Source organism: Papaver somniferum, unplaced genomic scaffold (genome assembly GCF_003573695.1).
Source record: "Papaver somniferum cultivar HN1 unplaced genomic scaffold, ASM357369v1 unplaced-scaffold_15, whole genome shotgun sequence".
Lineage (NCBI taxonomy): Eukaryota > Viridiplantae > Streptophyta > Magnoliopsida > Ranunculales > Papaveraceae > Papaver > Papaver somniferum.
In genome coordinates this window covers 1291517-1308109 of record NW_020624376.1, presented here as the reverse complement: position 1 = coordinate 1308109, position 16593 = coordinate 1291517, and the positions used below count along the sequence as shown (strand labels likewise).

Here is a 16593-nt window from a genome sequence, read left to right as displayed (position 1 = left end):
GATAGTGGTAAAAACTGGGTTCTTTTCGAACTTGTGAAGGTAACTCTTTTTTTTTAAGATTTAAACAAATAAATAAATGAAGGAAATTAATAGTAATGTCAAGATTTTAGAAAGATTAAGGCTCAGGATTCACTATTACTTCAAGTTGATTGGTTATAAATAATATTTCAGAAATTATTATTAAGTTCTTTTTCTTATTAAATCAGTTTTTAATTTAAAAGGTGTCCAAATATTAAGTTGTAATCCTTAAGCATGATTTATCAAAGAATATATTCTAAGCATAAAACATCAAACTGATTCACAAATAATTAAGAAAACCATTTTATCTTTTTTTATATTTTTATCCAAGTGAAATAAATAAAATAAATAATTAATGAAATTATATACCAATCAAACATGAGTGAATAGATCCTCCATTGCCTCAATCACCAAGAATTTAGCCGCTCATCATGTTGGAAACCTCTCAAAATATTTCATTGATGCTCACAAGTGTTTACAATGAAGAGAAAGATAAGTAAATGTTATAAAACAGGATTCTGCGACTCACAGAAGGCGTCAGAAACAACGACACAGAAGAAATAAGACTGCTGTATAGCGAAGTGCTATAGAACAACGACAGTATTCTGCGACTGCGGACCGTGGGTTGATGTTCTTCTTGTTCTTCAGCAGCACCAGCAGAACAACTTCTTCTTCCAGCGCCTGGTTCTTCGATTTTACGCCTCTATTCTCTTCCAAACTCTCCCTAAACTTGCCTAGCCCTTTCTGCTCGACACTAGGGACTCCAATCCTTGTCATAACTCCAAGAATATCCGGCCATAAAAAGAATATTTTCCGAAATATTTTTTCTTTATTTCTCTGATTTGTTACGGATTGTTTCCTGGTTTATCTCTTTCACGCATCATCTCTGAGATGTAGGAGAAGTTTCCAGCCAATAGAGTTAACACATGCACGTCTCTTCCATCCAACAATTCCAAAAATAGAATATCTTCCCTATTTGAGAATATCTTCCCTGTTTTGATTCCCACCGATTATCCAACCAAATTTGACCGAATTCAACACCCATACCAGCTCTGTCTAGGCCCTAGGAACAAACCCATTTAATTTGGGCCGTTGAATCTCACTGGAACACCTTCAAATCCTCAACCCTAGTCACGGCAGTTCAAGAATAATTTTTCCCGCCAAAATTTGAATTTCAAAAGGTTGAAGATGATATGCCCCCTATCCTGGACTGGGGTGCGAATAGCAGATGCCTTGGGAGTGAATTGGGGGTGCCCCTTAGTAATTAGGTTACCCCTTATCCAAAAGTGAGAGTCCGAATAACACTTGTCCTCCGGGTGCCAAAATCAACTTTTTGAGCCGAATTTTCCAATAATGTTTATTTCCTAAAAATACATAAAAACACAATATTAGTACATAAATAAGGTTCCAACAATACATACATTGAGGACAAATTAGACATAAAAATGTGTCTATCAGTTGGAAAATACTTGCGAATCGGTCTCATGGCAGAATCAGTCTTCTTACTGCTTTTATTATATTGGATTATGGATTCACTTGGCTCTTCCACTTCTTTATGAATCTCAAAATCACTTGGCTGATTTGCTAGATCCCAAAAAATCGTTCTTAACTATTTAATGAACAAAACCCTAAGTAATAATGGATGTCGAGCCCATGGGCTCAAATTACCCTCAATCAAGTATTACAATGAGATCTTTATTGTAATTTTTTATCTTTTTTTTTAAAAAAAAAATTGGAACAAGAAATTTTATTGCATCAGATCATGGATACATGTTTTGCATCTTCATGTAACAAAGAAAGAATTTCAGGAGGAACAGAATTAAACCAAGTTTGAGTGATCGTATCAACTCTAGCTAACTTAGACAGAGATTCTGCTACTTTGTTTCTCTTTTTTGGCACATAATAACATTTCCCGGGAGAAATGAATCTTAAACACCGACGTAATATCCTTAACTAAATTTAAAAGTCTCCAATCAATGGAGTAATGATCTTTATTGACGGCATCTACCACTGCTTTGCAGTCCATCAAAAGCAGAACGCTCTCCAACTTCATGTCCCATTTCACATCTTCCCACAGCTCTGTGCATTCTTTGGCATTGTAATTTTTAACTCATTCTAGAGAGTAGAGAGTAAAGAGTGTGATTGTGAGGTTAATGAGGTTCAGGGTTTTCATTTTTTTGGCACTAAAATAAACCATGTTTTAGGGCGTACAGAAAAATTTTAGGGCATACATAATTGTTTTCTCATCTCGGTGACTTTATAAGGGGTGTCTAATAGGTAGTGCAGTTACCTATATACCCTTAGATGGTTTAAATTACTAATAATCTACCCTTATCTTTAATATAAAAACCTGAAACAAAAAAAACTAAATCAAAATTCATCCTAAAACATCTCTTCTTCTTCCTTCAGCCGAACCTCTCGTGATGTTGCAACAATTAATTGTCGGCTCGTGAAAATTTGACCGTCGGTTAAACTCAATTATATGATGGTTCGGACAAAGCAACAAACAACAATAGACATTTTTAAGTCCTCTTCTAATCCATCAATTGAAGAACAAATTGAAGAAGGTGTGGAAACTTGTAATATTTTCATTAGGGTGTATACGAAATGGTGTTTTTGGTTTAGTTTCGTTTGAGCTTAATCTCATTAGTTGTGTAATATTTTCACTGTGTAAGACATTGAATAGCATAATACATGAGCTGTAAAGGTGACCAAGAAATAGAATGATGACTACAAAGTGCTTCAAGAACTCATGGGTTACCAGTAGTTCAGGTTGCATCTGAAGCTGAGGTAGAGTGTATTGCACTATGAATCGTTGTTCTGGAACATGGTATATAGAAGATATTGACAAAACTAATCCTCTTAAGGTACTAGTTTGTTGATCTACGGATCCTTGCTAATTGGTTGTGATTACTGTACGAGGTGTTGAGGAAAAGACTGCCTTAAAGCTTATCTGTCAGCAAGGTCCTATGGAAAATATGTTGGAAAACATAAACAAGTCTCGACGTTTTGGATCTTCTCTACTCATAGTAACAGACATACTAAACACTACTTACTTGTCTATTGGAAAGGGTTGGTCCTTTGCAGTGAGAAATTGCTTCTGGGATTCTCGCCTTCTCTTAAATATCAACAGTCAGCAGTATCGTGAATGTGTGACCTCATGTTTCTAAACATAGTGGAGTCAAGAAAGCAGTTGTTATTCTATCCAGATCTTGATATTTGGACTTACGAGGAAAAACATTTCCGTATGGAGGTGGTTCATGTTGGTTATGTTAGTCAAACTTTTGAGGTTGCACCCTTGAGTTATCTCCTTGAAGAATTCATATGGTTGTGTTGCCGGTTATCAAAGTTTGATGAGAATATTCACGTCAGTCATAATGTGAAAAGGCAGTTTGGATATCTTACCTGGATATATACTGATTGAATAAGAGAGGTAGCTCTTGTCACATGTTCTCCAGTTTTTGCTTATGACAAGTTTGCTAGCCTGCAGTTATTACCAAAGGTGTTGTGTTAAGTGGGAAATTGAGATTGACAAAGATGCAGACCCTTACAATTGTGCTTGCTTTAACAGTTGGATCTTTAGAACATGTCCACACTCTAGTGCCACTTCTATGTTGTGAGAGGTTTTCCGACCAACAGTTACTCACGTAGGTGCTTACCATAACCAACCAGAGTGCGTCTAAGAGTTTTCACTAGAAAAGGCGGATCCTAATACACTGGATAATTAAGTGGAACTTTGTTACACAGAGTCATTATCAAGAAATGCACAGCTTGTGCAGTGATTATTTTGGAAAATAAAGGTTACAAGCACATCAGTGGGAGAGAATTGGTTGGAATACCGCTTGTTGCTGGAACAAATCCTACTGCTCAAGATCCATGGTATCAACGAACTGATCAGCATACCACAACTGTGGTCTCAGACACCATTATGCTCAAGTGGTGTGATGAGTTTGTGTGTGATGTCTTTGACACCTAGTTAGTTCGCAAGTTCAATCAAGTTTGGAGATGTTTTATGCTTGTTTGGACATTACTATCCATTAACTAAAAATGTACAATACTACCCTATCATGCAAGGAAAGTCACAGTGGTTTCAAAGACAGTACCAACTGGTTTTTTCAGTTGTACTACGTGCTATGGGAATTGCTCAATCGTTGCTTGTTGTTATGTGGCATCTTAGACTGGTTATTGAAGTTTCTTTCTCCATGTGACTTCCTCTATTTTGATGTCAGGTATTTCATCTACAGTCACGTTCAAGGTATGTTTCCTTTACGGTGCAGATTTAGACTTCATAGTATACTAGTTTAAAGCAACTATGTCGTTTAATTTTCAGTTTCTGAAAATTGTATATGTTTCATTACTCGACTAAGCATTGTCAAAGTTTTGCTTTGAGAGTGTTGAAAGAAATTTAATGAGAATAAGTGATGATTGTAGTAGTCTTGATGTAACTTTTATCGTTTCCATGTGTCGCCAAAGTGATACTTCGGGAGCTGATAAAATCTACATATTTTGTTATGAAAGAAATATGTAAAATTGTATTTCAGATGGTGTTCGTATGATGATACCCAAAGGTTAATCATATTTGCAACGTCTATAATGGAGCAAGGTGATCTATTTATACATAGTAAATGATAGGTCTTTTTGACCCCAAAGGTTTAAAGATTTCGTTGAGTACTATGTATAAGCTGATTAGTCTTGTTTTTTGTTTAGACTTGGTATATCATGGGTTTACAAAAATGGTATTGAATCTGTTCTAATATTTAATTTGTCTGGTTTCATATGTCGAAAGCTGTAACAGGGGTTATGCATGTTATATGCCTGAAGACATGATTGCTACTTTAACATAGTAGTTCATGTCTAAACATAGATAGTTGTTGCTGTTGTAAGCAATCATACTATCTGAACATAGAATAAAGAAGTATAGATAGCGATAGAATTCTACAGAACAGTGGGAATATGATAATTTTGTTTTTTATTATCATTTTCACTTTATTCTTTTTAGTTTATTGATAACAATACAAAAAGTTCTCTTCGTAGAAATAGCTCATAGTGAGCACAAAAAGTACTTCAGAGATAGCTCATGATTGAGTACAGAAAATCTCTTTGGAGATTGTAAAGAAGTCTCGTATTGAGTACAGAAAATCGACATATCCCATACTGAGCACAGAAAGTCTCTGCGGAGACGGCGCATATAGAGTAAAGAAAGTCTCTTCAGAGACATATCTCATAAGAAATTTGAGCTTTGCCGTAGTCTCTTAAGTGAGACATTAGCAGATCTCAGTTGAGATCAAGGAATTTTGTTGTAGTCTCTTAAGTGAGACATTAGCAGATCTAAAGTGAAATTATAAAGAGTTCACTGTAGTTTCTCAATTGAGACATAATTAGATATTTTGAGTTCAAACAAAATTTCTGTTTGCAGTAGTCTCTTAATCGAGATATTGGTGTAGATCTCGTTTGAGATCTTAAAAAAATTATGTTTGTTGTATAGTCTCTTAAGTGAGACATTGGAGAAAATCTTAGTTAGGTCGTAAAGAAATCTCTTAACATAGATGTCAATAATTATTTCGACGTAAAAGAAGTCTTTTGATAAGACCTAAAGAAATCACTCGAATAAGATACAATCTCAGTTGAGATTATCAAAGGTCTCATCAGTAAATCTTTTTTCAGATGATGAGAAAATCTCTAGAATGAGATATAATGATCTCGTTATGATTATAAAGAAGTCTCTTAATTAACTGAGACAATCTATCTCTTAAGAGATCATTTAGAATCCTCAATATCCGAGGTGCAAGGATCTTTGTTGTAAAAATCAGAAGAAAGCATAAAGTTACACTTAAGATTGTTTTACATCTAGTTTTCTGATTATAGAAATGGTGTATGCATCTTCTAAATGGTGTGTAGGCCTTTATAGTCGAACGCTAGCGTTCTTTTAACTTGAGCTTGTTGTTTTCAGTCAAGAATTTGTTGCTAACTAAAGTGGGAGATGTTACACTTTATGTTGGTATAGCAACAAAGCAGGCTTAGCTTAACCTAATCTATATTTTGTTCTAATCTAAGATGGATAAGTATATACCAGATTAGGAATTGATTAGAGTTAAATATAGGAATTAGATTAGCTTAATGTTAGCTGAGGTGTCATGTTAACTAAGCATGACTCACCTAGTGAGTTGTCATCCAACTAATGATGGACAGGTTGGATGAAACTCATCTTCTTAAGGAATGTCTAAGCCCTCTTCTAGCCTCTTTCATATATAATCAGAATTTCTGATTTACCATTGATTAAGTAAGAGGAAATAGAAGTTGAAGCTAAGTCATTGACCTATTCTAATTTTGTAATGCTTTTATTTCCTTCTACTGAACTTTTATGGTGTCTGTATCATGTTGTTAGTTGTCCTAACTGATGTTGATCAATTCAGACGTAACCATGTATTGATTATTCTTATTTATACAGCTATATATATGTTATAGCTAAGTCAGAACTGTCATGGTGATCCATTCTTGTTGAGCATGTGCTAATAGTTAGCTCTTTATAAGGTGATTTCTAGTTTATTGAGCATGCTAATAATAAGGTTAAGAATGTTCACAGCACAAGGGTTTATATGATCATGTTCAATTCTAATAGATTGATGATTATGAAGCTGAAATTCCAACATAAAGAACAAGAAATTCAACCGACTTGATCACCAACTCCTGAAATGAGGATAAGAAAGTATGTTCTGCAAACCCATCTCTCTTATTTGTCGTTTTTGATTGGTGGAATAGGTTTAATTCGCGAAAAGTTAGGGTCTTCAACGGTTACACTGTAGCAAGTTCGATTGATAATTGAGTCGAATTATCAGCCGAACCGTTCACGATATTTCAGCCTAAAAGTATTTATCAATATTTCGGCTTATAAGGTCATATCAATTTTCAGCCAAACATAGTTACATGTATTAGGCGCACTTGAAGTTCAGGTAATTCGATATTATGAATTTTGAGCAGAATATTTGTTGAGTAGTTCGTAAATCGTGCATGTGTAGAAGTTCGGCTGGTAATAATTTTTCAATCATAAGCCGAACAACTCTTTGTTTTTAGCAATCAAATGATAGTTATAGGGTTCGGCTCATATTTGATATTTCGGGATAGTCGAAACTTTTCATTTAACGCTACTACATTTGAATCCATATATCTTCTAGTTTTAGACTTGAGTTAAGGGATAAGCCTTTGATTTTCTATAATTTTAACCCAACTTTAAACTTTTGTAGCTGAACGTTTTTTGTTCAAAGTATTAATTAAGTTTATTCTTGTTTTAGGAACAACACATCTAAAAAGAGGAAGAAGCTGGAGGTAACGCCTTCTACTTCTAAAACTCTTGATCCTCAAGGAGGAGGCACCAAAAACTTGGGAGTAGGAGTTCGAGGAACTAACAGAGACGCCGCTTTAGGAATTCATGAACCACTACTAGATATACAAAGAGAAGAAGAAGGAAGAGTTGACGAAAAAATAAGGAAGAGATGATTATGGTGGTGATGAATACGAAGATGATGATAATGAGGAACCAGAATCTCAACGAAAAACCCAGAAAGAGAAGAAGCTTGCTGACATATTACAGGTTTATGCATTCCTCATGAGTATAATGAAATAAAATGTCGGGAGGATGGTTTCTCTATGGTTTTCCGAAAGATGGAGGATATGTGTTGATTGGTTGAACATAATCTAAAATATACATGTGTATTATTAGCATAGGGTTCCTCATCAATGTCTTTATCTTATGGATTTGGCTCATAAAAATCACCATTTTGAGCTTGAGGTGGAGTTTGAGAATGGGTTTGGGTAAAATCATTCTCATAATCCAAAAATTCAGTCATCTCCGGATCGTTGTTAGATGTGTATTTTCTGAGCTTTTCTAGATGAAGATTGTCCCTCCTAATTCATTTTGATAACTTCAATCAAAATTATCTCCAAAACTTGTTTTTTCTTTACTTCTCTTTCTCCTTTTCCAAAAACAAAGTTTTTTTTTCTTCTCTCATAAACAACTAATCATTAACCTTAATCACCAATGAGTATTATTAACAACTAATCATTAACCTTAATAACTAATGAGTATCATTAACGACTAATCATTAGTATTAATCACCAATAACATAAAAGTTGTTTTGCCGTTCTAAAAAAATATCTGAATAGGAGACTTTAGGGATTACTACCATCTAATGACCCTTTTTTGTCCCTATTTGATATGCTTTTCATGTATGCCCTAAAACACGGTTCTTAAAAGTTAAAAGCTTTCTTTTTTTCTAGTCTATAATCATATAGGCCTTCTTCTTTTCCCCAATATCAAAACTTTGAATTTTTTAGAATTTTAGCAAAGAATCAATCATACTATTGATCAAGATGTATCTTAAGTACTACATCATTGACAATATTGACAAAGTTCACACTGTTAACGTTCAAAAATAAACTCTTTAACTCAAAATTTCTCTTTTTCAAATTTCATTTTCTTTGTAATATTCATGTTCTATCACGTATATCTAGTTGAGTTGGTGATTTTGGAGTATGGGTTCAATTTTTCAATTTGGTTTTTATCATATGTAGATGTTAATTTATTTTTTATGGACCGCCTCTGGTCTTATCCAGATGGTTTTCCAATAGGATTTTATAAGCAGAACATCTGAATTACATGAAATAGATGTTTGGAACACTGTCGGTAAAAAATTGATTCCAAATATCTTCTTAAAGAAATGAATCGTGCATTTTTGCTTCTTATTCTTAAGGTAAACAATTTTTATATCCCACAAAACCTAGCTTAAGCAACTCTAATTATAAAATAATCTCTAAAACTATAGTAAATAGAATGAAACCTTTTCTATGCCAAGCTAATATCACCATTCCGGATTGCTTATGTGCCTAGCAGGAGCTGGTTCACTCTATAAAAAGAAAAAAACACAGGTATGGTATCCACATGATGTGTCTAAGGCTGAGTTTGATAAAGCTTTTCTTTTTTTTTGTCAAAAGTACTTTCAAAACCTATATATGTCAATAATTTTTAAAATTGGTGTTTGGTAAAAAAAAATTAAAGTGCTTTTTATCGAAAGCACTTCCCAAATTCCTTAATTTTTAAAAGCTAGTGAGGAGGAGGAACTTTTAAAAGCTACAAAAGCATAAGTTATGGTCCCACCTAAATTTAATGTTTGATTATATACAATCGATTTTTTACTATTTCTTTCCTATATTGCATTCTTTAAATATTTTCAAACTATTTTACATATCATTTCATTTAATTTGTGAACATCAAAAACAAAAACAAGTATTAAAAAACTATTTAACTTTAGTTTCATTTTTTGTTTGAAAATACATATATATATATATATATATATAATTGGTTAAGTAAAATAATTTTTTAACAATCATAATAACAGTGGTAATTAGTATCAACATTAAAATTATATAGTAAAAAGATTAATTATTTTTAAATCCTTGAATAAAACAACCATCAAAGATATGTCTGTCTTTGTCATTTGTTACGACAACAATGGTTGAATCTGAAATTTTTACCAAACACACTTTGATTGCTTTTTTAATCAGTTTCAACTTTAATTAATATTTTACCAAACGTCTAACTGCTTTTTTCTCACAACACAGCACATCAACGCACAACAGATTAGTGTTTTTACAAAAGCTGCAGCAATACCAAACTAACCCCTAAAACTCTCGATAGGACAAAGTGACCGTTTATCTTCAATGTATCAATCCAATTTTAGCAAAACCCATACCAACGGGATATTTTTTAATATAACAATCAAACCCCCAAAAGTTGAGTATAAAGATGAACTTAAAGTGCCACAATCTCCGCATGGCCGGGAAGTCAGAGGTGATGATTTTTTTCCTCCGTGAAAAGTCAAAGAGCCCCACCGCCACACATCAATAGTCAGATTCTTAACGCAAGCCACAAGCACACATCACACAAAACCCTAACACCCATGCACATATCACAAATCCCTAGCACTATATATTTCGACAGCTTTGCTAGATACACCGTGATTTATACACCGAGTGTGCACCGAAAAGGGATCGGACAGTCCTAGATTACTTCTCAACATTGGGATATGGAGTGGGATAGAAGCCGGTCCCACTCTCCTCTCACACGGTGTACAAATCGTTTCCGATATTTAAAATAGGGAAAGAAAATGTGTGATGTCTGTGTAGATCCACTGAATTATTAATTGTCAAGCTGAAAATTTACACCGGATGTTGCTAAATTCAGTGAATCGGGAGAAAGTGTGCAAGCATAATATTATCTCCTTGTGCCACCAAATGTTGTTTTGGTGAACATCAAAATGAAAGTTATTTATTTTAAACAAAAAGATTGTGTTCATCTCACCGTAAAACTGAGTCAAACCAATGTTTCTAGTTTGCTAGTAATATTTTTTTATATCTATTTTTAACGTGGGTTTGACTATGGGCTATTAACTTTTAAACAAGTATCTGATCCATGTCGCGGCCAAGATTAGCCGGATATATTCAAGTATTTGTTTACAATATCCAACCATGACTATGTTGGAAAACCACTAATAAAAATTGATTTTTAATGGTTTTAATAAACATAATAATAATTATTTTTTTTTTGTGAATGAAAAACTTATTAGTCCCACATTGTGGAGTTTCCACTTCTTAAATTGTTTTATTTCATTATATAAAGAAATTCACTACTTTTGTAAAATCTATGGAAAAGGGGTTGCGCTATATTTTAGAGGGACCCCTAAGAGAAAATATTTTATAGCGTTTTTTAAGAGTTCGCGATTTTCCTTAACGGTTTTTTCGGAGTTGCCAAGCTCAAGTTGAGCATCTACTACATATGCTAGTAATAGGTGTAGTAGGGTGTTTTATCCTAGAGATATCCGTCCTGTGAGGGCTATAGCATCACTCTTGAGTGTAGCCGGGCGCTAATGTCTTAAGGGTAACGTGTTGAACACGTGACTCACTTTGTTTTTCCAAAGTTTTTCCTTGTTGCTGTTGTGGAGATATGAGAAGCTCGTTCGTTTCGTCAATCGATCACTTCCATTATAAAGGAGCTAAGTATCAATAACTTTTACTTATTTGATTTTTTCTTTATTTTGATTATTGCAAGCAACAATCTTAAGACATTAGAGTTTGTAATAATCATGGATGTTAATTATGGAGTGAAAAACAAAAACGAATTTTTGGTCAGCTGTAGAGTTTCAAATTTATCTCTCAACCTAGAAGGAATTTCGATGAACCCTTTTGACACAACGTAGTAGACATCCTGATAGTTACCCACATAAAATTTCAGAATTTCTGGAGTTGTATAAGTATTTTTTTGATATTTTACAAAGCAGAGAAACGTTCCTGAAAAATTCTGACGGGCAGAAATTTGTTGTTAACTAAAGTAGTTTTTATGGGGTAACCATGAGTTTTTTTTGAAATGGTGATTCAAACGAAGTTTGTAGATCTATTTGTTATCTTCAAAACTCATATATTATTTCCAAACATACGTATATTGCTCAATTCATTATGTAATTTGAGAGTATTGCGATAGATAAAGCACGAGAGGGGGCTGAGTGCCTAAGATGCTTTTTAGAAGACATTCCTCTCTGGAATAGGCCTGTGCCAGCTATATCTATATACTGTGTTAGCCAATATATAATAGCTAAAGCTAAAAATAACTAATCTCAATTGGCGTTATTTCCATTGATTGGATAAAGTCCAAGGAGAATATCGCGCAACCTTTGACGAAAGGTTCATCCAAAGAGATTGTTAAAAACACATCGAAGGGGATGGGGCTTAAGCTCATAAATTAAACTTGCCATGAAGGATAATCAACCTTGCTGACTGGAGATCCCAAGATCAAGGTTTCGAATGAGATAACTAATTTGTGGCGGGTGGTAAACACTATCAGAGAATTTCATTCTTTGTCCCTTCCCTATGGTATAGACGTGATAGTGTGACTGCATGTGAAGGATGACTTTTAAGAAGTCTTAATGAGTTTTATAGTCTCAATTTAAGATTGAAGTGGGGTGTAGCAGTAACACTATTTATGGAAACTCACCTATCTGAATGAGGAAGTGGGACGCTTCGTATGAGAATATGATCTTTGATTCTCTAGAGCATTATGAGAAACAGGATATGTCCAGGGCCAAATTGGACAAAACGGCACGAGCTTGGCAGGACCCTTGGAGATATCATCCGTGGTTGTTATCGCGATTTACATCAAATGCTAGCAGTTCAAGACATAGTTCACTGTCTCTAGCAAGTAATTCCGGTAATATCTCACTAAGCAAAGGTTCAAGACCTCATGGACACCTCTGCCTAAAATGGTATTTCCTTCGCTTTTTATGTGATTTTCGTTTTGATGGTTTTGGTATTACTGGAACTTAGGACCTAAGGGTCACTAAGGGTTCACTAGTTCATGCTTTTTCACTTTGGTGAAAGGAACATTTAGTCTCACTTGTGAGGAGCTAAAGATGAAAGCTCTCTATACTATATGATTTTTGCGATGCATAGTATGACCCTGGGGTCAACACACTGTTGTGTTTGGGAGATGGCGTTGGAATGGCTAGTATGACTTTAACATGCACGATCTGTCTGTCTGTTCACTCAGTTCGGTTCGTGAGATTGGGTTGTTGATTTACCAAGATCTATCTGTGTTTTTGTGTTTTATTGAGTTTTCATTCATGTGGGGGATTGTTGGAAAACGATTAATAAAAATTGATTTTTAATGGTTTTAATAAAAATAATAATTTATTGTTTTCTTTTGTGAATGAAAAACTTATTAGTCCCACATTGTGGAGTTTCCACTTCTTAAATTGTTTTATTTCATTATATAAAGAAATTCACTACTTTTGTAAAATCTATGGGAAAAGGGTTGCGCTATATTTTAGAGGGACCCCTAAAGGAAAATATTTTATAGCGTTTCTTAAGAGTTCGCGATTTTCCTTAACGGTTTTTTCGGAGTTGCCAAGCTCAAGTTGAGCATCTACTACATATGCTAGTAGTAGGTGTAGTAGGGTGTTTTATCCTGGAGATGTCCGTCCTGTGAGGGCTATAACATCACTGTTAAGTGTAGCCGGACGCTAATGTCTTAAGGGCAACGTGTTGAACACGTGACTCACTCTGTTTTTTCAAAGTTTTGCCTTGCTGCTGTTGTGGAGATATGAGAAGCTCGTTCGTTTCGTCAATCGATCACTTCCATTATAAAGGAGCTAAGTATCAATAATTTTTGCTTCGTTGATTTTTTCTTTATTTTAATTATTGCACCCAACAGACTACATACGTAAGTAACAGTTACGCTTAAAAAAAAAATGGAACGGTTCAACATGCTTTGAATATTAAAACCCTTCAAATGCAGATCACACTCCACCTCTCTAGCTAGCCTGTTTATTTATATAGAGATGGTTAGAGCGAGACAGGCTAAATTGAATTCCTAAGATGTCAAGGTCCTTAGAGAAATCAATTAGTGTTTGTAGGTCTGTTTTTGTGTTAGCATGTCATCTGTTTCTACTAATTGGTATAACTAATTGTAGTCCTCCAGTAAATCCCATAAAATGTTCATCAAATGGTAATAACTGCACCATCACAAATTCGGTAGGTGATTTTCCAGACAGAGCGATATGTAAAGTATCAAAAGCTACTTACCCACAAACGGAACAAGAAGTCATTTCAGCGGTAGCCATGGCTTCCATGAAAAACTACAAGGTGAAAGCTGCAACGCGGTATTCTCACAGTCAACCCAAGATGGTTTGTCCGGACGAGAGTCAGAATGGAAGTTTACTCGTAAGCACTCTATACCTTAACCGTATATTGAATATCGACAATTCTGCAATGACCATGACAGTTGAATCCGGGGTATTACTTCGAGATTTGATCAATGAGGCTGCCAAAGTAGGGTTAGCACTTCCTTCTAGCCCTTATTGGTGGGTCTAACTATTGGCGGTATGATTTCTACTGGTGCCCATGGAAGTACCATGTGGGGTGGAAGTTACGTTTATGACTATGTTGTTGGACTTCCAATTATCACACCAGCTAGTCCCGATGAAGGTTATGCTAAAGTCAGGGTTCTTGACAACAATCACCCTGACCTTAAAGCAGCTAAGTTATCCCTTGGAGTTCTTGGTATTATTTCACAGGTAATAACTAATATAATTCAGACCTCAAACCCTTTAAATTTTGCACAATTATTTAGCCCGTTTTCATTATTTCCTGATAAAATTTTGTGCTAAACTTATGTAGGTTACACTAAAACTTCAGCCGCTTTTCAAACGATCCATTACAATTGTTGGGGAAAGTGACTCAAATTTAGCGACTCGGGCAACCACCTTCGGCAAAGAACATGAGTTTGGAGACATAACTTGGTTTCCATACTAGCGAACAGTACTCTATCGACTTGATGATAGAGTCTCATCAAATGCACCAGGCAATGGTCTCAATGATTTCATAGGTTTTCGTTCACTGTTGATACCAGCTTCAGAGTCAATCAGAGCTTCAGGTACAGCTTGAGTATTTTATGTGTTTGCACCCAGATAACTAATAGACTTAATTTGGGTGTCTATTTGTGTTGTTATACTGAATATATATATGCTCCCTCAGTTTCTGGAAACGAGATACTATAGCCTTTTCAATTTAGTCTATTTGTAGGCTAATATGAAAAAAAAAATTTATAGTACCTCTTTTCTAATAACGGAAGTAGTATAATACTTATAAACTTTTATGTTGTTTGTTACTCTAAAAGAGGATAGTCAAGAAGCAACAGGCAATGCGTACGGAAAATGCATCAGCGCGAGGGGAATGACATCGACATTAAGGAATAGTGGATTTGGGTTCACGAATGATGGGTATTTGTTTACAGGTTACCCAATAGTAGGATATCAAAATCGTTTACAAGCCTCGGGCAGCTGCCTAGATAGTTCTTTGCTGGGTTCTCCAATCACAGCATGTGTATGGGATCCAAGAATTAAGGGCACCTTTATATATAATACTGCTGTCAATCTACCGTTATCAAAAATTAAGAACTTCATCGAGGATGTGCAAAAACTTAGAGACCTGGTACCCCAAGCTTTTTGCGGTTTAGAGCTTGGAAATGGGATCCTTATGAGATACGTAAAAGGTTCAGATGCTTACCTAGGTACACAAGAAGACTCCCTCGATTTCGACTTGACCTATTATAGAAGTAGAAGTGCTTCAACGCCTAGGATTTTCGAGGATATAATCGAAGAAGTAGAACAAATGGCAGTTTTCAAGTACGGAGGAATACCACATTGGGGTAAAAATCGCAACGTAGGATTTATTGGTGTAATCGATAAGTTTAAACTTGCAAATGAGTTCTTGAAAGTGAAACAGAGCTATGATCCTTCAGGAGTGTTTTCCAGTAAATGGACTGATTAAATACTTGGTTTAGATCAAAGTGGAGTGACCATTGTTAAGGATGGTTGTGCCCTGGATGGACTCTGTATTTGCTCAGATGATATTCATTGTGCACCGGAGAAGGCGTATGTCTGTCGACCTGGTCGAATTTATGCAAATGCTAGGATATGTACTCATATAAGTCGCTTTTAATTTAAGTGACCCTGACCTTTGATTACCAAACATATGTAACGACAAAAATAACGAAGGAATTTCAATGAAGAAATTTCTGTTGATACCAATGAAGAAATTTCATTAATGATTTGAGGTAAAGACATTACGTTTATTGTCGCAGGTTCGAACAACCCAAATGCAATACCAACCTTGACAATGATAACTATGTTCCATAGCAAAATTTCAGCCAACTCATACCTGGCCAATACTTCAATTTCATGACTAAATTTCTATTCAGCCCATACTAAATAGAGATTCTGATCACAAATTTTTCAAGCCTTCAACCAAATACACACTCCACTTGATGCATAAGCAATAAGTCAACCAAAGGTACAAATGCACCAACAGAACTTAGCTTTAAACTAGGCCATAGACTTTTATTTATTACACACTTAGGGTTACACACTCTTCTTGTTCCGGATTACCCAATCCCTTCACAAGATCAGGCTTATATAGCCTTACAAAAGCTATCTACAAGTAACTGTCAGGCAGTTACAGATTTACTTTACATATGACAGTTAGCCAACTGTGCTAACTTTCCCAACTTTTTCCTAAAGCCAACCAAACAGTTCCTAGCCTTAAAAATGCATAAAATAAAACAACTTCCGTGTAACCAACTCAAAACCGTCAAAGCCATGTGCCCGGCACATGTCATCCATCCTTGTTGCACAATGATTCCGTCTGCCAGCCAAAGTCCCGCAATCATTGTTGAGCATCATTCTCCCAACGATGCAAGTGTGTTAATGCAAGTCTTGCTTGCATATGCTTGTACGCCACATGCATACAGTTTTTTTGCCAAATTCATTTGGCATCTCTTGATGCTAATGTCGCATCATTGGCGATGTCCAACCCTGTTTGGCACATGTCATTGTCTAGCTGCAACTAATACATGCGCCCCGCATATTTGATCTTGGCCAAGTTACTGATAACGCGCAATTTTTGTGCATTTTCACTTGGCCACTTGATAGCCATGTCATATTTATCCTCCACAACTCGACGAAGTTCATCATA

The 16593-nt window shown here is 35.1% G+C and overlaps 1 pseudogene; it reads left to right on the top strand.

The window, feature by feature from the left end:
* Window positions 1-13437: 13437 nt before the first annotated feature.
* Window positions 13438-15561, top strand: LOC113335567 (annotated as a pseudogene).
* Window positions 15562-16593: the final 1032 nt, after the last annotated feature.